Below are 23,338 nucleotides of genomic sequence, written 5' to 3' on the forward strand. Positions count from 1 at the left end.
TGCCATGTAATGTGTCTGAAATTAAGGGCAGAGGTCCAAATCTGAATTAAGTCACAAAGGACAACTGAGTTGCATGTTGCTGCTTTCAGGCCCTTAAAAAAGCAAAAGCAGCCTATTTATTGAGTATTGAGGGCAGCATACAAGGAGGACCATAGTAGTGCCAACCACCCATCTTCACCTTCGAAAACGTCTTATACTATGAGTCCAACTGATCCTACTCAAGTCAATATGGCTGCTGATGGATATGATGCTAAGGATACATCCAGGACTATGACTTTAACTCTACTGTGTCTTCATCTTCTGCTACATGTTTTTAAAAGGCTATTGATGACACAATTTTGTGGGAGATGGGCCATCCATATGTTCACATATCACATAGTTTTAATGATTGAATTGACTCTACCATCTGTTACACAATTATTTGAGAATATATTTTAAAATGCAATAATCTGTCTCTTTCCCCTTTATCAACTCCAGCCCCCTGAGATAACTAATGTTAACAAGATGGTCTGTATTCCTTGACCATTTTCCATGCTCATATTAATACATACATAGCCTTAGTTAGAGGATTGTGTTTTAAAATAGGACCATATTATTTCATATTCTGCAACTTGTTTTTTCCCCTTCAAAAACTATCATGGATAATATATAAATCCCAATCATTTTCTTTTTTAAAAAATATTTATCAGTAGTTGATGTATTTGCTTATATTTCTTTCTCCATTAGGATCTAAGTTCCATGATGTTAGCAAATGTATCTGTTTTATTTCTCAAACACTTTAATCTTTTCTCTAGAAGTTATAATTTCCCTCTTCATGACGCAATCCCCCCATTCTCTGAAATTAAGTTCATCTGTCACATCTTCTAGGAAGTCTTAATGTCTCAGAGGTAGTTTTCTTTTCTCTTTTAACACCTTCCTAGCTCTTACCTTTTCCATTCCCCTGAACTGCTTCTCTTCAAGCTCTCATTCTCACTATCAGTATTCTGCTTACCCTTTAGCTGAACCACAGAGCCAATATTGTACTACCTGTGAACAAAACTCACAGATGATAACTGCATCCCTGAATCCCAAATCCAAAATACTGACCTCTCGAGGCTCTTTGTTGTGTCAACAACAATAACAATAGTTCATATTTCTGAGCACTACAGTGCCATTCATCGTTCTGAGTGTTTTACATGTACTTAATCATTTAATGTTTACAATTTTAAGAAAAAAGAAATGTTACCTCACTCACTTTACACTTGAGACAAAATGAATACAAGGTGATAAAATAGTTGTTCAAGGTCACTGAAATAGGAAAAAAACTGTCCTTCCTCCATGACATGACTAGAAACCTTCTATGTAGAACTCATGGGACTTTAACAACGGCTTGACAATTTGTTCATGTGTTTGGGAGAATGAACATTCCTTGTTGGGTTCCCAGGTTTCAATGCTGGTTCCACACTCCTTTCCCAACTTACACTTGGTGGTATAGTTAGCTTAATATTTCTCCTAAACACAAAGTGAGGCAACTGTCTAGAATTGATCATGTGTTCTATAAGAATAAGGACCACATTTATTTTATTCACTGCTATATTCTGCCTAGCAAAACGTTCAATAAATACTTGCTGAATAAATAAATTAATGAGAGTGAGAATGCTTCTGGCAGCAGAACATCACAGGTTTGGGATTACCCAGTACAGACTGAGAACTGAAACAGTCTCTTTTTCCAGTTCATTACTCACTGGAGGAGAGGAAGCTGGAAAAAAAAAAATGAGAAGAAAGCAATCAAGGAAAAAGTAAATATGTTTGCAAGCTGTGATGAATGGTATGGACTCCAGGTAACTTTGGTAGAATAAATAACTCTGTTGTATCTAAAGTACACAAGCAGATTATATAGTATGTTCAAGGCAAGAGTTGGATTTCAAGATAAAGAAACAGTTTTAAGTTCTGGTGATGAATAATTCAGTGTAGTCAGATCCCAGCAAGGACATGTGCCTATAGTTAAATAAAGTTATCAACTAAGAGACATCTCTATAAAGAACATGGCCTCTGTATACTCTCCTGAGCATCTCTTAAATGAATAAACAATGGAAGAGGGAAAGACTTATCTTGTACAATGATCACTACGTGTGAGCCAAGTAGAGCCTTTTATTCAGTAAAATATAAAGCACATGATATGTAACTCATGTCTGTCCTCTAGGCACTTCAGACACTTCTAGAAATATAGGGCATGTGCTTGTGGCACTTGACCTAAGTGGGCTTTGGTGAAGGAAGCCTGATATCTAGGTGAAAAATTACACACTAAATCTTTAATCTCCATACCTGGGTTCCAAGAATATACACTCATGGACTTCCCCAACCTAATTTTTCACCCAGATTCATATCTCTATTCCATCATCATTTGTTTTGCCCCTTCTAAACTTCTTTTTAAATAGTCTTCCAGGGGTGCCTGGGTGGCTCAGTTGGTTAAGCAGCTGCCTTTGGCTCAGGTCATGATCCTGGAGTTCCAGGATTGAGCCCCACATCAGGCTCCTGGCTCAGTGAGGAGTCTGTTTCTCCCTCTGCCTGCTGCTCCCCACCCCCAACTTCTGCTCTGTGTGTCTCTCTCAAATAAAAAAATAAAATCTTTTGTTTTTAAAGTGAAAACCATAAAAAAGTAAATAGTCATCCAGCTCGGTGCCAGCAGTGTATTTCATAGAGACTATAATTCCAATCAAACTTATGTCAATAAGAAAAAGGGCACTGAGTTAGAAGTAAGCAGAAACCCTGGATCAGAGAATTATGGATAAATAATGCCGGAACTCTCAGAAGCAGGATACTGTTTAGAGGTAGTCCCTTGAACCATCTGTACCATGTGTGTAAGGAGCAAAGCCCAAGGAATTGTATGGGGTCTTCTGTGGGATTTTGGCCTCCAGGACTAAAGCAGGGCCAGGAGTGGGATGTAAGATTCAAAACTTTGTAGCAGATGGCAGGTCAGGTTTTTGGGATGCTTGCAGTGGCACTATGCTTGGTTTCCTCCAGGCATTACACTCTGGGCATATGGCAACAAGGTCTTTGCAGGGGCCTTGTCTTCTTGTGGAGGGAGAGCTCCAAATGTATTACTTGTCCTGGCTTGCAATGTTTTTAGGGCTGAGGTGTAACTTAACCCGAAAAGGACAAATAGTTACTGTTGGCACTTGAATGGAGTAAAACAGGCATTTATTTTTCGGCCATTATCCAAAATACAATCTTAATTTAGGAGCTGAAACCTTAGGGAAAGCCAATAAATCAGATTTCATTAGAATAAAGCTTATGAGAAATGATGAACATTTAAAAAGATAATTTTATGACACACACTAATTATGACCCTTAAAAATGTTTGCCTTAGCTTGGGTTTTCCCCAAGACAGAGCTTGATAAGTATTCATGTATAGGAAAGTCATTCCATAGAGTGAGAATGAGAAACTAGACCTAGTGAGAGAGCAAGAGGAAAAGCCAGACTATAATTGCAGTATCCAGGTTACACTGTGGGCAACAGGACATCAGTTCTGTTAGACTTTCCTAAGAAGCATAAAAAATGTCATCCTAAATTGTTTATCCAAAGTTATGGGTACAGGTATTGTACCATCTGATTATAATAAACCTTTGGTCAGGCCTGCCCTCAGAGGTGCTAACTCCCCAACACTGTTGACTTTCACATATGCACAGACTAAAAAACACCTGGTATTGAGGGAAGAAAAGCAAAGGTGTGCAAAACATTTATGACGAGATACAAATGAATTGAAGTGTCTACAGAGGAGACAATCTCAACCCTAGGTATAATGAGAGATCTGGCAGAAAGGATGAAAGGCAGGGCCCCAGAGGAACTGAGTACAAACTTCTTTCCCATTCACATAGTGATGAAAATGAAAAATGAAAATGCTTCCAAGGGGTTAAGAATATGAAAAGACAGGGCTCCTGGATGGCTCAGTGGATTAAGCCTCTGCCTTCCGCTCAGGTCATGATCTCAGGATCCTGGGATCGAGCCCCACATTGGGTTCTCTGCTCAGCAGAGAGCCTGCTTCCCACCCCTCTCTCTGCCTGCCTGCCTGTCAAATAAATAAAATCTTAAAAACAAAACAAAAAAAAGCATGGAAAGACATTTCCAGCATAATATAAAGTTGTCGGGAAAAAGGAAATTATATACACGGAATGATCACACCATCTAAAAACAATCATGTGTAGAAAAGAATATAAAATAATCAAAATAAGAAGGTAGTTGTATTCAGAACTTAGAACTGAAGGTACAATTTTCCTCTATTTTTCTACAAGAACCATAAAAAGAGATCAAAATGGTTCTGTCATAAAGGTCATGCATTGCTATCAATTTCTCCTTCTTGAGTCTTGATGCCTACAGATTATTAAATCCTATCAGGTTGCTCATTCAACCCATGCTCTAAATTACCCATTTCTGCATTCTGATCTTACTCCTGTTTTCCCAAATCCTCTAATTACAAAATTGTTTTTTTGCTTCTCTTTGTCTGTTTTAAAAACATTTAATTCCATACTACCCCTAGCTACTTCCTACCTACCCATGCCTGTCCCTTGCCATTTCCGTTTCAGTTAGTACTCTTGTTTACTCCTATTGGACTCTGTTCGCATACATTCTAGCACCTATGACACTGTTCTGTATTGTCTGTGTAACTTTTTTATATACCACTCCTAACTATAAGTCCTATTACATGCATTATTTTCATCAATCATCACAACTGTTCTGTCAAACTGGTATTATCAACTCCATTCTATGGAGGAAAATTCAGAAGCTTAAAGGACTTTAATGACCTGTCTGAGGTCACATAACTAATACATTGAGGATCAGCATCTGAGCCAAGATCAGAATTCAGGACAGTTTAGCCTTCAAATTCATTTTTTAACCATTCTCCTTGATAGGGACAATAATTAAAACCAACACAGGACAAAGAGTTTTGTTAACTGAGTGTTTTCTTACACTTTGCTAAACCAGTGAATAGTCTCTGGCTTTTCACTGGTATCAAGAAATCTGATTATAAACATCCAATCATTCCTGTATTTTGTTCTAAATACAATCTCATTTACAGTTAAATGTCCAAAACTAGCTTAAATAGCCAATTGAAGAAAATAGCTAAGTAAATTATGCACGTGATTAAGCCACCAGTAATTATGCTTACATTTTAAAGATGCACTGCTATGTGAAAAACAGGATATAAAAATGTATGTATATGCAGTATGATATTTCCAAAAATATGTACACACATGAAACTAGAACTCATATATTAAAATATCAGATTTTGAGTGGATGCTAATTATTTTTATTTTTCTATATTTTTCAAATATTCAACAATAAAATTTGTCATTTTATAATTATAAAATTAATCTTTTAAAATATATGTATGAAATTTGTTGTATATGAATTTATGTGAGATACTTGGGTCATGTACTTTAGCTTTAGCTCTCCTGTTGGGGCACCTTCTGTGTGGAGATATGTGGCACCACCCTAGCATGTGCCCACTTCAGCTCTGGGCATCCAACCAGAACAGTACCAGCGTGGTGTGCCCCCTGACCTCTAGCTTACGTCAGCCACAGCACCAGTCACCTAGCCACACCCAGTTTATACTTGGGATGACCATAGATATGACCATTCTTTCAAGTTTAGAAGTAACTATTGTGCCTAATTCATAGAAACAAGCACAGAAAGTGAAGTAAAATGAGGAGACAGAGAAATATGCTCCAAATGAAAGAAAAAATATCTCAAAACAAAACCAAACAAAAAACCCAAAAACATGCTAAATGAAATGGTGATGAGCCAAACTGGAGAGAAAAATGGATGAACTTAGTGAGACATCAACAAAGAGAAAATATTTTAAAAAGAATCAACCAGATTTGCAAAATATAACCAAAATGAAAAATACATTAGAGGGAATCAATAGTACATTAGAGGATACAGAAGTATAGATCAGCAGTCTGGAAGACACAATGATAAGAAAGCACCTAAGATGAAGAGTAGAAAGAAAAGAAAAGAATTTTTAAAAGTGAGAATAGGTTAAAGGATTTTTGGGGCAACATCAAGCAAACAAATATTCCCATTGCAGGAATTCCAGAAGGAGAATAGAGAAATAATAGAATAGCTAAAAATTTCCCTGCAGAAACAGATAACCAGGTTCAAGGAATACAGAAGTTCCAGACAAGTTGAACACAAGGACATCCACACCAAGACATGATGATTAAAATGACCATGATTACAGATAGAGTATTAAAGGAAGCAGGAAAGAAGCAAGTGAGTTACATACAAGAGGAACTTCATAAAACTATCAGCTGATTTTTCAGCAGAAACTTTGCAAACCAGAAGAAAGTGGCATGATATATTCAAAATGCTGAATGGAAAAAACAAAAATAAAACCCTACAACCAAGAATAGTTAACCTAGCAAGGTTATTATTCAGAATTAAAGGAGAAGTGAAGAATTTCCCAAACAAAAATTAAAAGTGCTCATTATCACTAAACCAGCCTTTTAAGAAATGTTAAAGGAACTTCTTTTTTAAGTTTGTGGAGGGGGAGGCTTATTAAAAATTTATGAAAGGAAAGAAGTTCCATGAGTAAAAGCAAATACTCAGTAAAGGTACTATAGCAGTCACTTAGAAAGCTGGGTATGAAGTTTATGACAGTAGTGAAATCTAAGAAAATAGGTAAAATTCAAGAAATCAGTTAAAGGAACTCACAAAATAAAAAAGATGTAAAAATGTGATCACATACACATAAAATGTGGAAGGGGGAGTGAAATTAATTCTTTAAAAATATGTTTAATTAGATTATTTATGAACTTTATGGTAACAACAAACCACAAAACTACAACAGATATACATACAAAAAAATTTAAAAAATCAAGCATAACACTAAAGAAAGTCATCAATCACAAGGAAAGAGAGAAAGAAAAAAAGAACAGAGAATAACTATAAAACAACCAAAAGATATTAACAAAATGGCCATCAGTCCATACCCATCAATTACTATTTTAAATGCAAACAGTCTGAATACTCTAATGAAAAGATATATGGTAAAAGAATGAATAAAAAAAAGACACATCAATTTACTGCCTACAAGAGACTCACTTCAAAGCTACATATACATGTAGACAATATGGAGGGACAGAGGAACATAGTCCATGCAAATGGAAACAAGCAAAAACTGAGGTAGCAATAGTTCTCTCAGAAAAAAACAAACTTTAAAACAAAGAGTGCACAAAGAAACAAAGAAGTGCATTACAAACCAACAGGAAGATATAACAATTGTAAAAATCTATGTACCCAATATTGGAGTACCTAAATGCATAAAACAAATACTAACAGATTTATAAATACTAACAGATTTATAAATCCCTTTATAAAGTGAGATAATATAATATATAATAATATATAAAGAATAATATAATAATAGGGAATTTTTATACCCCACTTATATCAATGGATAGATCATCCAGACAGAAAAATCAATAAACTGTATCTTTGAATGACATATTAGATTTAACACATATATATACAGAATATTTCACCTAAAACCACAGAGTACACATGTTTTTCAAGTGCACATTAAATATTCACCAGGATAGATCAAACGTTAGGCCACAAAACAAACCACAGTAAATTCAAGAGACTGAATCATATTAAGCATCTTTTCTGACCACAGGAATATGAAACTACAAATCAGTTTCAAGAAAGAAGTTGGGAAAAGAATAAGCATGCAGAGGCTAACTGTCCTACTTCCATACAACCAATAGGTCAATGAAGAAATTGAAAAGGAAAAAAAAATCATGGAGGAAAAAGCAAATGAGAGCACAATGTACAAAATCTTTGGGATGCAGCAAAAGCAGTTCTAAGAGGGAAGTTTATAGCACTACAGGTCTACCTCAAGAAACAAAATCTCAAACCTCAACTTAGACCTAAAAAATAACAACAAAGCCTAAAATTGGCAGAAGGAGGGAATAATAAAGAGAGGAAATGAAATAGAAATAAGCAAACAAAACAAAAATTCTCAACAAAATGCATACAGAGGCAACATACCTCAACATATCAAACCATATATGACAAACCCAGAGCTAACGCAATATTCAATGTCAAAAACTGAGAGCTTTTCCTCTAAGATTGGGAACAAGATAAGGATGATTATGGTCACTACTTCATGTACATATATATGAAGCCCTAGCCCCAACAATCAGACAGGGGAAAAAAAAGACATCCAAATTTATAAAGAAGTAAAACTGCCACTATCTGCAAATGACATGATACTACATGGAGAAAATCCTAAAGACTCCACCAAAAAACTATTAGAATAAATAAATACAGTGAAGATGCCAAGTACAAAACTAATATTCAGATATCTATTGCTTTCCCTTTTTAAAAGATTTTTTTACTTATTTTTAAAGAGGGAGAGATAGAGAAATCAGGTGGGGATGAGGGACAAAGGGAAAGGGGAAGAGAGAATCTGGAGCAGACTCCCTGCCAAGCAGAGAGTCCCCCATATGGGGCTCAGTCCCATGACCCCAAGATTATGACCCTAGCTGAAATTAAGAGTTGGATATTCAAATGACTGAGCCACCCAGGTGTCCCTATTATATTTCTATACTCTAATAATATAATAGCAGAAAGAGGAATTAAGAGGGGTACCTGGGTGGCTCAATCATTAAGCGGCTGCCTTCCGCTCAGGTCATGATCCCAGGGTCCTGGAATCGAGCCCCCATCAGGCTCCCTACTCTCTGGGAAGCCTGCTTCTCACTCTCCCACTCCTCCAGTTTGTGTTCCCTCTCTCACTGTGTCTCTCTTTGTCAAATCAATAAATAAAATCTTTTTAAAAATTTAAAAAAAGAGGAATTACAATTTATATACCTAATTTACAAAGGTATACCAAAAGGAATAAGATACCTAGGAATAAGCTTAACCTGTAAGCAAAAGACCTGTACTCTGAAAATTATAAAATGTTGATGAAAGAAACTGGATACACCACAAATAAATGGAAAGGCATATCATGCTCATGGACTGGAAGAATTAATGTTGTTAACATAACCAAACTAACTAAACAATCTACAGATTCAATGCAATCCCTGTCAAAATATCAATAGCATTTTTCACAGGACTTGAACAAATAATCCTAAAATATGAATGGAACCACGAAAGAATAACCAAATAATAATCTGAATAACCAAAACAATCTGGAGAGAAAAGAACAAATCTGAAGGTATCACATTCCCAGATTTCAAGATATACTACAAAGCTGCTGTGATCAAAACACAATGGTACTGACACACACGAAATAGACATATAAATCAATGGTACAAAATAGAGAGCCAAGAAAGAAACTCATACTTACATGACCAAAGGGTAAAAATATATATTGGGGAAAAGATAGTCTCCTCAATAAATAGTGCTGGGAAAACTGGACAGCTACATGCAATGAAATGAATGAAACTAAACCACATTCTTATATCATACACAAAAATAAACTCAAAATGGATTCAAGACCTAAATGTGAGACCTGAAAGCAAAAAACTCCTAGAAGAAACACAGGCAATAACTCTGGGACATCAGCTTTAGCAACATTTTTCTAGATATGTCTCCTCAGTCAAGAGAAACGAAAGCAAACAAACTATTGGGGCTGCACCAAAATAAAGAGCTTTGGCAAAGTGCGTGAAATCATCAACAGAACAAAAATACAACCTACTGAATGGGAGAAGATATTTGCAAACAATATATCCAGTAAGAAGTTAATATCCACACTTGATCTTAGCCAAAAGTCCAAGAAACAATAAGGAGTTAATATCCAAAACATATAAATAGCTTATAACTTCAACACCAAGAATCAATCTATTAAAAAAAGGGAAGAAGACCTGAATAGAAATTTTTCCAAAGATGATATACAGATGGCATATACATGACAAGACACTTAATTTCACTAATGATCAGGGAAATACAAATCAAAATCATAATGAGATATCACCTTATGCCTGTCAGAATGGCTACAATAAAAAATAAAAGAAAGGTGTTGGTGAGGATGTGGAGAAAATGGAACTCTTGTCCACTGTTTGTGAGAATGTAAATTGGGATAGCCTCTATGGAAAACAGACTCTAGGTTTCTCAAAAAATTAAAAATAGAACTATCATATGATCCAGTAATTCCACTACTGGCTTTGACCCACAGAAAACAAAAACACGAATTTGAAAAGATATATGCATTCCTATATTTACTGAAGCATTATTTATAATAACCAAGACATGGAAGCAACTTAAATGTCCATTGATAGATGAATGGACAAAGAAAATGTGGTATAGATATACAATGGAATATTATTCAGCCATAAAAAAGAACAAGATCTTGCCAATTGTGACAACATTGTTGCACCTAGAGAGTATTATACTAAGTGAAATAAGTCATATTTAGAAAGACAAATACCATATGATTTTATTTATATGTGGAATTTTTAAAACAACAACAAATGAACTAACAAAAGCAGAAACAGACCCACAAATCAGAAAACTTACGATTACCAGAGGAGACAGCCTAGAAAATGGACAAAATAGATAGAGGAGAGGTACAGGCTTCCATTTACAGAATAAGTTAGAAAAATTAAAGATACAGCATAGAGAATATAGTAAATGTATGGTGACAGATGGTAGCTATACTTGTGGTTGACATAGCATAATGTATAGAGCTGATGAATCACCGTGTTGTACACATGACATACTTCAATTAATAATAATAATTATTATTATTATTAAAAATTAAACCTGGTATATTATTCTATAACAGTGTTGTCAAGGATCAGGGAAGCCAGAGCTTTATTACTGAAGCTCAACACCTGTGGATTCTAATATGTTCAAGCTGCATTATCCTTTAACGTGGTAGTTGAAATTCAAGCTGCTTAACCTTCTGAACAATTCCAGCAGCAAAATTTTGCCACTTTATTTGTAGTGAAAGAATCATAGACATGATGCTAGGGAGCCTGGTTCCATATTCCACCCTAATTATCTGTGTGACATTAAGTTAGTCTTTTAACCTTTCTACATCTAATTTATACAATCATTTACAAAACAGACATACCTAACCCTCGTGAGAATAAAATGAAAGTAATTAGCACTGTGGTTTTAAATACTTGGGCACATATTGGGGCGCCTGGGTAGCTCAGTGGGTTAAAGCCTCTTCCTTCCGCTCAGGTCATGATCCTAGGGTCCTGGGATTGAGCCCCGCGTGGGGCTCTCTGCTCCACAGGGAGCCTGCTTCCTCCCCTCTCTCTCTCTCTGCCTGCTTCTCTGCCTACTTGTGATTTCTCTCTCTCCGTCAAATAAATAAAATCTTTTAAATAAATAAATAAATAAATAAATAAATATTTGAAGATGTGTGTGTGTGTGTGTGTGTGTGTATATATATATATACACATGGAGAGAGAGAGAGAAAAAGTGAGCATGCAAATAGCCATTATATCTAAACTACATTAGAAATAAAAATTGTAATGACCACAAGAATGGGGGATTAGATGTCAACAATGGTTATTTCAGGATGATAGGATTATGGGTTGGGAGTTTTGGATGCCACTTTATTCTTTTTCATTTATACTTTTTTGCATTTCTCTGGGAGTACAAAGATTCCACAACAACCAGATGAAATCATCTGTGTAGGCAACACTGTTGAAATTACATATTCCCCTCTTCCCTTCTGGTTACAAAATACTGAGTAGCTCCATTTCCAAATTTCCCCAGTGGTCAATCTTTGGCATTAGATCAAACATCACAATATACTTTAAAAGGGTGTGAGAAAAGGAAAGCAGACCACTAGAACTTAAGGGCTTTGGCAATCTGAACTATGCGGTGAGTTTGGAGAGGATAGTTTAAAATAAATGAGAAAGAAAAGCCTGTGGCTTTTGGCAAGAGCTACGTGAAATACCACTGCATGACTCTCCTACCTCCGTGCCCCCATCCAGTGTTATTAGGAAGAGGTAAATGTTCGCTTGCTTTGGATTTAGTATTTGGTGGCTTTTCATAATATCTCGTCCATTTACAAATGTACACCAGGTTCTTTCAGAACCCCACATGGTAAGACATTTTAGCGTATAGTTTAAGGCACAATGCCACAGTGACATGGGTATTCTGGCCTATTGGGAAATGTTTATAATGAAATCTTAAGTTCTTATGGGAGTTATCCGTGTTTTCCATTTAATGCATTTATTCAGAAGAGACTTACTTGAAATTCTCCAAAGATATTTCCCCTCTCAAAGAGGCCTCCCCTACTCAGTTGTGAAGGCTCCTACCTCTTTAAGGTCTCTCCAGGCCATGTGGGGTTTCCTGAGAACTGGGTAAAGGGGCCAGCTCAAGCCCCAGCCATTGGCTGGAGGGCAGCCTCTCCCTTTGGCGGTGGTAAGAATCAGTCTTTTGTCTAAAGGAAAACCATCCCAGCAACTGCCTCCACATTGTTCTCCAGTGTTGGGCGGTTTGTGGAAAAGTTACCTCTGAGAAGATGGCAGTGCTGCCCAATGACAGCAAACCAATGAATCACCGTTTGTATGTTCACACTATGCACTTCTTTGTACCTGGAACTATTTGCATATTTTTAATGTGTTGCCTGTGGATATGGCCCATTTAAACTGTGCCTGTGTGGGAATCATGGCTCAGTTTATGTCCTGTTACAAACCTACCACATAGGAGTTTACCAGCTTTTCAAAGGAGACAGGGAAAATGGCTTTTTACCTTTTTTTTTTTTTTAAGAGCTATAACCTTTATTGAAACAAAATATTGCATAAAATGCAAGATGTATGTCAAGTCAATGGAAAGATGCAAGAAGCTAGTGGTGGAATTCTAGGCCAAGGGAAGAGATTATAAAAGGAAAAGAGAATGCCCATCCTTAAAAGACCGTTTCTGAGAATTCTGCCCCAAGCTTGCTTCTCTTCTTACTCTACACAGTCTCTTGGCTAACTTCATCACCCATATTCCTTTCAAAGGTCTCCTTTATGTTAATCACCTTTATGTTAAATCCTAAACATTTCAAGCCCTCACCTTTTTCCATACTTCCAAATTCCTGCTGCCCAATCCATATTTCTTTTTTTCTTTTCTTTTTTAAAAAAATATTTATTTATTTGACAGAGATCACAAGTAGTCAGAGAGGCAGGCAGAGAGAGAGGAGGAAGCAGGCTCCCTGCTGACCAGAGAGCCTGATGTGGGACTTGATCTCAGGACCCTTGGATCATGACCTGAGCCAAAGGCAGAGGCTTTAGCCCACTGAGCCACCCAGGCGTCCCCCATATTTCTAACAAGACACAAAATATATCAAATTCAATATATACAAAACGATCACCTCCCTTCCTAAACTGCTTATTTGTCTGCTCTTCCCATGTAGTTTGTCTTCATTTACCCAACCCAATGGTCTACATTAGAAATCTCAGAGTTGATCTTGATATATTTCTCACAGGCAATCAATTAGCAAGTCTTTGCAATGACACTGCTGAAACTTCTTTCACATCATTTCCCTTCTCACAACCCACTATTTCTTCTCTCATCTGAGCTTTCATCATCTCAGTTAAGTTAGTACAAGACTCTTGTAAGTAGTCTCTCAACCCATGGACACTCTTCCACCAATATTATCTTTCTAAGACATAGATTTGATTATATCACTTCCTATTTAAAAAAAAAAAAATTGTCCAAGAATCCCACAGATGATAACAAGGTTCTCTGGGGAAAATGGCTCAGCCAACACTGCAGAAGGTAGAAACTCTCCACAATGCACACCAATCTGACTCAGCTAATTCATCACCCCTTTTTAAATTTTAGTCAACCTCTCTCGCCTCACTGCTTGACCCCAAGTACCCTACCCTGATGTTCTTAGACATTTTCATTCCTCTGTATTTTCATGTCTCTGTCTTCATGCATTCCTATTAATTTTTTTTTGGAAATTGTAACCCTCCTCACAGACAGAATTAATTACTTTCTCATCTATGTTTCCAAAGAAATTTATACGGCCTCTCTTAATAAAGAGAGAATATGAAGAATGCATTATTTATGTGTCTATCTCTTCTTTGTCCTTGAAATTTTAAATGCTTCAAGGACAAGGACTGACCCTTGTGTATCTTCATATGCCAGCCCATGTGTGGTGGCTGCCAGAGAGGAAGTGCTCCCAGAACCTTCTCTGAATTGAATTTTTTAAAAATTGCTTTGTTGCTTGCAATGAATAGAAAGCCACCCAAGCAGGACTCCAAAATCATGAATCCCCCACCAGTTGCTAACAGCACTGAAAACACCTGGAAAAGTGTATGAGGTCCAGAACACCCCAGTGAAATTAAAATTGTTCATTACCACAGTGCTTTGACCTACAAAATCTGTCCTTATAGTTTAGGCTGAATGTGTGAGGTTTGAAGACATTTTTGGCTCTTGCCTAAGGTTTAACCCATTCCTTTTGTCTTTACCCCTTAGGATGCCATGGGAACCATGGATAGAAAATGCACTGCAAAGCAAGAGACTGTTTTTTAATGGACAAATTGTTAATACCATTACACACACACACACACAGGCTTCTGCTTCTAGTAGAAGGACATGTTATTTTTGGACTTAAACCCAAACCTCTACTCCTTTCAAGGGGCTGAGATTTGACCTTGGATTTTCTTAAATATTTGAGGTCTCTTTTAATGGGAGTGCTGAGGAAGTACCCAGCACAAAGAAGTTTTCTGTGGAATATCCCCTCCTATAGTTAGGGGCCTCTCATAACCTGGGGAACAGGAGACATGAGAATGCAGAAACACAGATGCTTTTTGAATGGTGATGACACTGTCAGAGCTAAACACTAGAAAAATAAGAGTAAAAGCAATATGTAAAAAAGTAAATTGGAACAACATCCTTGAGGCCAGGAGATCAGAGAGGAACATAGTAGAACATCCTAAGTAAGAGATCCTGAGATCCTGATTGAGAGAAGAGGAAAAATAGAAAGTGGCAGGAGAGACGGTGGTGGCAGTATTAGTAGAAGTAGAAGTGACAGAACTGGGTCCTAAATTTCAGTCTGATAGTCTCTAGAGATTCTGCTCTTGGGCTTTGGATGTAGGATAAACAAGATCTAGTGAGTTTATAAAGGGGTGCGGCATGTGAGGGGAAGAGAGCCAAAAGTAAGCCTAAGGCTTTTTGTGCCTGAATAACTGAGAGTTTAGTAACCCCTTTAGTAATGATGGAGCACAGAAAAAGAGTGAATAGATTTCCTGATAGGGATGAGTTCTGTGCCATGCAGAGTTTGAGATGCCCCTGGGACATCTAGAGTGAGGTACTCAATAGGCTATTGCAAATGGAGGACATAGCCACAGTATCATTTTCTCAAATCCCCCAGGACCAAATTTGGATTACAAAATCGGGCATATGGATCTAACCTTCAAAGGCAGATATAAGAGTTAAAATCTCAGTGCTTAAGCATTTAAAATTCCTGAATACCCCAGATAATGTATTCCAGTTTCTTCTATACTCTTGATTTTAAGAGTCAGTATACATTTTATATCATTATAGCATATTTCCACCACAACCCTGGGCCTGCTAGTCTCTTCCTTTTTTTGTAACATAATTACTTACTGACCAATAATTTGAATTTTCCCCAGGAGAGCATGTAAATTAGATACTATGACATAAACCTATCTATTCTGAAAAAAAAAATTATATATATATATTTATATATAATCAGTAAAAATTATATATATATAAATATATGTATATTTATATATATATATATAATCAGTTAATACATCTAGTTTTCCAGATTTTTGAAAGTTCTTTGTTCATGTTTAAAGTAATATTAGTTCACATTTTCACCTTCTCTGTCTCATATCTGCTACTTCCTTTCTTTCCTTTTATTTAATTAATTTACTATTTGAAGATACAGCTTTAAATGAGTATGTTTGGAAAGCCAAGTTCCTAGTTGATACAATAGGGTATTCATTCAGGCTACTAATTCTATCATATTCTTGTATAAGAGATATACTAATTGGAATATCCTAATGTAATATAAAGACTAGGAAAGGAAAAGTAAATTTTTTTTTAATTTTTTATTTTTTATGGAAAAGTAAATATTTTGAAGTAAATACTTCCAAGGCATTCATTGTTAAGTATAAATTAACCAGAGACTGAGAGAATTCCTTAAAACAACTCTTGGAATATATTAGAAGAAAAATAAGCTGGGGAAGGTATATGAAAGGCTCAGGTTTTAAGCAACTTATAGATCCAGTACTATGTGGCTTTTACTTCAGCTTAATTCAGTACATATTTATTAAGCATCTATTTATTATATTTAAGATATTCTTCTCAGTACCATTCAAGGTACCTGGTTTTAAAAAAAAGCGTCACTATGCTTTGTCTTTAGGAAGTTTTTATTTTAATAAATAAGATTGGGATTGGTATACTCATGGTACATGTTCCATTACTTTCTAATGTGGTATGGAGACAAGATAAGAGGATTCTTAGAAGACCTTCTGGTTCTTTAAGTTCTACAGTATTGTGAAGATTACTCTGATCAGAAGAATGAAAAGGTCAAAAACCACCCTTTTACAGTATACCCTAAATTAAATTATATTATAGTCTAGCAAAATACCTAAAGTCTCTGTTTGATGTCCAGGAATGGGAAGGAAATGAATGAGGTCAAGATGGAGCACAAACAATAACTCAGTTCACTAAGGCTTCAAAGCTGAGACTAAAGGATCTTTCTGAAGACCAGTATTTGAGAAACTGCTTAGTCATGGTAGGCTGAAGCAAGCCACCTCAACTATCAGTGCCGTAACAGGAAGGGGGAGCACTGAACCACACAGTCACTCAGGGACCCAGGATAGTTCTATCTTGTGTACTAATCATTCCTAGGGTCTCAGAGTCCTCTGGGGAAGCTCCTATATGCAACCACTTAACAAAAAAGTTGCCCTGAGGATAACACAGCTGCTCTTAACTGATTCACCTCAGATATGACACAGAACAATGACAGCCTCATGTCACTGGTGAGAATTTGCTTCATGATCATACTTAGAAGCAATAGGAGTGAAGTATGTCAAAGCTGAATGCCAGAGGAAAAAAAAAAGAGTTTGACAAATATATAGCATTTTCTCCAACACATTCCTCTAACTGATAGATGATGGTTAACCACTTTTTTCTTAGCCCTCAAAAAATCTATTCTCCTTTCTGGTGGTTTAGAGTGGGCTCAGATACTCCCATCATTGTAGAGGAAGGAATTTAGAATTTCTTCATTGGTAAAGAACAACTTCCTAAATATCTACAGCTAAGTAAAGCCTTCTCAAGAGATTTCTCTTTACAGATATATGATCCAAGATGAAAGATCAAGGATATTTGGGACAGACAGAATAATGACCCCATCAGACATGTCTACATTATAATACATAGAACTGGTAACAATGTCACTTTACATGGATAAAAAGATTTTTTTATTTTAAGGACCTTGAGATGAGGAGCTTTCCTGGATGGTTCAGTTTGCCACAGTGTAATCACAAGTGTTCATGTAAGTAAAAGAGAGAGGTAAGAGAGTCAGAGAAGAATACGTGACAACATAAGCAGAGGTCAGAGTGATATAATGTGAGAAAGACTCCACTGGCCATTAATGGCTTTGAAGACGAAAGAAGTCCCCATATGCCAAAGAATGGATGCAACCTCTAGATGCTAAAAGAGACAAGGAAACAAGTTAACACAGTTCTGCTGACACAATGATTTTAACCCAAAGGTCACCCATAAGATAGTAAATGTATCATAATAAAAACTGTAAGATAATAAGTGTGTGTTGTTTTAAGCCACTAAGTCTGTGGTAATTTGTTACAGCAATGATAGGAAAGTAATAGAGAGGCATAGGACCCAAACTGGTAATAACTAACACTAACTGAGTACACACTGTGTTCCAGGCATTTTTCCAAAACTTAACAGTTGTTCACTCATTCAATTCGCAAAATAAACCTATGAGATACATACTATTCTGAGTCCCATAAAGCAATGAAGAAACTAGGGAATGGAGAGGCTAAGGAAATTGTCCTAAGTCACACAGCTATTAAGTAGTAGAGTTAGGATACTAATCCACTACTGGGATATTATTAAAGAAAGAGTTGAATAGGATAGGTTAACCGAAACAGTCAGTCAATCCCTCTCTCATGTGTGCACACACACAGAGTTACAAAATTTTGCATTTTCTTTCTTTAAGAGCCCAGGAATTGGGCTCTTATATAAAGGAAAGGCCATAGGAAGTGGTGATGCAACATGGAGGCTTAAGTGGGTAGAAGAAGAATAAATGAAACAAGATGGGATTGGGAGGGAGACAAACCATAAGTGACTCTTAATCTCACAAAACAAACTGAGGGTTGCCGGGGGGAGGGGGTTTGGGAGAAGCGGGTGGGATTATGGACATTGGGGAGGGTATGTGATTTGGTGAGTGCTGTGAAGTGTGTAAACCTGGTGATTCACAGACCTGTACCCCTGGGGATAAAAATATATGTTTATAAAAAATAAAAAATTAAAAAAAAAAAGGAAAGGCCATATATAAAGGAAAGGCCAAACCACATGGGATTTGGAGTTTATTTTTCCACAACTTGAATCTGGAGTTGGCCATGTGATTCAGTCAGTGGGACATTAGCAAACAGGATGAAAGCAAGTTTGAAAGAATTTGCACACTGGAGCTTACCTTCTCTGTCTGTTTTCGAAACCCAATTATCATAAGAACTCAGGCCTTACCTATCAGATACTATAAACATGTGGTCCAGTTGCCCCTATCACCCCAGCCAAACTCCTAATATCTGGGACCAACAAGCTGACTACAACCAGCCCTCTAGTTGGTGGCAACCAAAGGAGTGAAACTTGGTAGGACCTCCAAGACAACCATCCAGCTGAGCCCCGACTACCTTGCCAACCCCAAAAGATCATGAATAAATGTTTCAGAGTAGTTTATTATACACCAAAACCCAGCACATAAAAAAAAAAAAAAAAAAAGCCATTGAGAACTTACAGCGCTTTGGGAATCATATTCAATTCCTTAAGCCTTCTCAACTAACTCCTATCTTCTAAGGAACTGTGTTGTGTTTGATGTTTAAACAAATTCTCTACCCTCCAAACCTCTTTATAGGCTTTGTAAAAATAAAAGTAGCAATTTCTACAGGTGTGCTCTAAAGCAAAAGGAAATGTGCTAATTTTAATCAAAAAGATAATGACAAAATAAGAATATTATAGGTCAGAAAAATTTCAAAAGATTTGTTTAGCATCAACAGTATCTGCAGCTTTACTAAAATGTTTAGCACTTCAGTTGGGAAGGTCTTGGTGTCTTTTATCTGTAGTTTCTGAATTCCCACTGTAGCATCTTTAAAACAAATATTTTTTCTTTTTTTTCCTGAAGAAAATTGTTTGGACTATAACTCAGGACATCATTAAAGCAATTTCTTTTAAACGTAGAGCAAGATTTTCCAAGAGTAAGTATGTTGGAGGAATTACAAGACCCCAACAGAAAAGTCCCATATTGTTGCTGCTGCTTCAATTCAATTTATTATAGTGCGTTTTTGACCTAAAGCCAACCCATCACCATACCCTAGATTTCTAAATGTTTACGATGAAAACTCCTGATTCTAGAAACCACACCATTGCTATTCATTTAACAATTTCCATTACATTTTTCAGAAGAGTTTATATGTTCCTAGAGTCACCAGAAAATTTTGTATCTTGCCTTTGATTTCACCTAGGGAAATTACACTTTCTTATTTCCCATAACCTTCTAAAGCAACTGTACGAAAATCAAATTGTTTTTCTAGAAGTCACCAATAATGTTTCACGTTTTAAGCAACACACACAAAAAAAGAAGCCTGGGTTCCGGCTCATTCAGTGATTTATGACTAACCCCTTCTAAGCAATTCCTATTTATACATTCATTTGTCGTGTCTCTTGGTGATATATTTTTGGCAGCATCACTGGACACAATATAGAGTGTCCCATTTCTCCCCCTGAATCATAAGAAAACATTTAGCAGAAGTGAAATGATATTGCCTTTTAATTTTCTTGTAGAAATCTGTGGTTTGTGTAACATGACTCAGTCCAGTTCTGATTAATGGGAATGCATTTTACTCTCTGCAACTGCCAAGTCCACAGGTATTAAAAGCTCTCACAATCCAAATACAGGAATTAAATGCAAAACTCTCTGAGCTCAGAATTTACTGCTCTAAGGAAGAGATTACAAAGGAATTGGAAATAAATCCAGTGGTAAATTTAAGAAGGCTCCTGAGCTACTGTTTCCTCTTGCAATGGATTCCTTGTGACCCTGAGTGGATAAGTTGCTTGGATAAGAGCTGGCCCCAAACTAACCTTTGTACTAGCAGTGATGTAACCAATGACTCCCCAGTAACTATGTGAGTATCACATACAAATTTGGGGCTGATGTATTACATACAGGATAGGGTTATCCTGTTGGGACTATCAATGGTGAAGTCATTTCTGATGTCAGTTACTCTCAGATACCAAACCTGAACATGGAAACCATTCCTTTATAAACATGCTCTGACCACATTAGTATCTCTGCTCAAACTTTCATCACTCTCTGTTGCTTATGAAAATAAATTTAAAGGCGCTCGCTGGACATAAAATTATCCTTCAATACTGAAATTCTCAAACTCCAATTTCGGAGAAGTCTTCTCCTTTTTGTGATCTGAATTCCAATCCTTCCCTCTTGCTCCTCTTTGTTTATCATGGTCTCCCTGACTGGAAAAAAATATCTTACATGTTTCAAGGTTCTCCAATGTTGCTTCCTCATTGCCATCATCCGCTTTCCACAGAAGGAATGAATATCTTTATCTTTTAAAATGCACTAGCATTTCCTGCATGTTGGTTGGACTACTGCATTAGTCAGCTCTGATTGCCACAACATAGTACAATAAGCTAGATGCCTTAAACAACAGAAACTTAAATTTTATTTTCTCATAGTTATGGAAGCTAAAGGTCAATATTCTAACTGATTTGGGTTTTCCTGAGAGCTATCTTCCTGATTTTCAGACGGTTCCCTTCTCACTATGTCCTTACAATGCCCCTTTTTTCTGTGGGTGTATACAAAAAGAGCAATCTCTCTGGTGTCTTTTCTCATAAAGACACAATCCTATCGGATCAGGGCCCTGCCCTTTGAACTAACTTAACTTTAATTACAGAACCCAACACGAAATATATCCATACTGGGAGTTAGGGTTTTAGCATATGAATTTACAGGGTACACATCCAGACTGTAACAATTTACTGCCATTTCTTTAATTCAGTTAAAAAAAAATTTATTAAGTAACAATACACCACTGTACTAGGTACTGGGAATAGAAATAAGAATAAATGGAAATTCCTGATCTTAATAGGTCAAAAACTGGTAAAGGATATAGGAAAAGAGTATTTACTATTATCACAAGATTAAGGAACATAATCAGTTATTATAAGAGTGCATATTTAATTTCCCTTTTAAGCTACCTAAGCTAAATGTAACATTGATCTCCCGAGAAAAGATAGGTAGAGATTTTAGGCTTTGACTCTTGATAAGATGTTCACCTCTGGGGGGAAAAAATGTTTACCTCTGGAATGATTCTAACTTATACTCTCAGAAATACATATCTATATAATGGTCACTCCAAAAAAGATGTTCCCCTTTCATTATTAGCACCATTCTCAGCTTAAATCCCTAGGTAGTTCTCTACTGGGCCATGCTGGATTAAACAACTGAAAACCATTTTTCTATCTCCTCTCTTCTATTATTTAGGGCAAAACTAATCTAAACATCCACTCCAGGCATTCCTCTAGTTGGGACTGACCTTGTTACTTTTGTCCTTCCAAGGATGCCACTTCTAGACTTCATTTTACCATGACCAAAGTCAGAGAGTGGAGGATGAGTCACAAGGTAGATCCGAGTTTAACACTGCATCTGTCAGAAAGTACACTATTCTCCGTGGTGATTTCGTTATTCATCCTTCAAAAATCTATCTTGTTCTTGAACCAGAGCAGCCCCTCTGAGAGGCCTCCAGGAGATATCACTAGAGATGAGGGTGGGTAGCCCATCCCAAGGTCTGTCACTAATTTCTCTCTCCCCCTGTATATATATATAAATCAGTACTGAACCCAAGACTTGGCCATAGTAGGTGCTCAAACAATACTTGCTAAATGACTAAATGAAGTAATTGCTAACTTACTACCTGCCAAAAAATGTATTTTCTTTCTTAGACATGGTCATAAACAAACCATATAATTTAATGTTTGTAATTGGACTTGAAAATTATTGAACCAACTTCCCACTCATTCTCCTTCCATTTGAGTATTATAACATGTTATATACTTAACTGGATAAAATCTATCCTCTGAAATGCACAGTAACCTTAGGACTCCCAGAAGACTGCCTGAGATAACAAGACACCTGCTGCTTTACAGCCCACGTTCAACAATAGCCCAGATTGCTGGGACTAGTTGCATGGACTTCTAATCATCAAGCTTGTTGCAGCAACTGCTCCTTCAGCACATAAGCACCTCCAAATGGAGTGTTGATCATATTGCATAATGCTTTCCAGAAAAGGATCAGTGCATCAGAAACATGGAAAGGACAGATTGTCCTGATCTCCAGCTTAACCTCAAAGCTAATTGGCAAGCAGATTTCCACTGAATTTACCAATCTTTCAACAACTATTTATAGAGGTTTTTTGCTATGCTGAAGGCTTGGATTAACATTTTTTTCCCAAAATCTTATTAAAAATTTCAAACATAGAGGAAAATTGAAAAAAAAAAAAAAAAGCTTACTGTGAACACCCATACTTATGCCACTTAAATTCTACAATACACATTTTACTACATGCACTTTATCACATACTGTTTGTTGTGGAAAGAATGCTTGTGTCCCTCCAAAAATTCACATGTTGAAGCTCTAATCTCCAATGTGATGGTATTCGTAAACGGTCCCTTTGGAAAGTGATTAGATTAGGTCACGAAGGTAAAATCTTTATGATGGGATTAGTGACCTTAAAAGAGTAGGAAGAGAGAGAGAACTCCTCACCCCCCCCCCCACCAGCACAGACTGTCTGTAAGCCAGAGAGATCTCTCAATAGAAATCAAATTTAATTGTACCTTGATTATGGACATGTAGCCTCCAGAGCAGTGAGAGCATAAATGCCCATTGTTTAAGTTACTAAGACAAATTTTGGTACCAAAAAGTAGTGTGTTGCTGTGCAAATACCTAAAACTGTCCAAGTGGAACTGGATAATGGGTAGAGGCTGGAGCAGTTTTAAAGTGCATGCTAAAAATGTGGATGTTAGGGCAATTTTCATGAGAGCTCAGGAAAAAAAAAAAAAAGAAGGTGGTGGCAAAGAGAAAGTCTTCATCTTCTTAAAGAAT

This window comes from Mustela lutreola, chromosome 10 (assembly GCF_030435805.1).
Source record: "Mustela lutreola isolate mMusLut2 chromosome 10, mMusLut2.pri, whole genome shotgun sequence".
Classification (NCBI taxonomy): Eukaryota; Metazoa; Chordata; class Mammalia; order Carnivora; family Mustelidae; genus Mustela; species Mustela lutreola.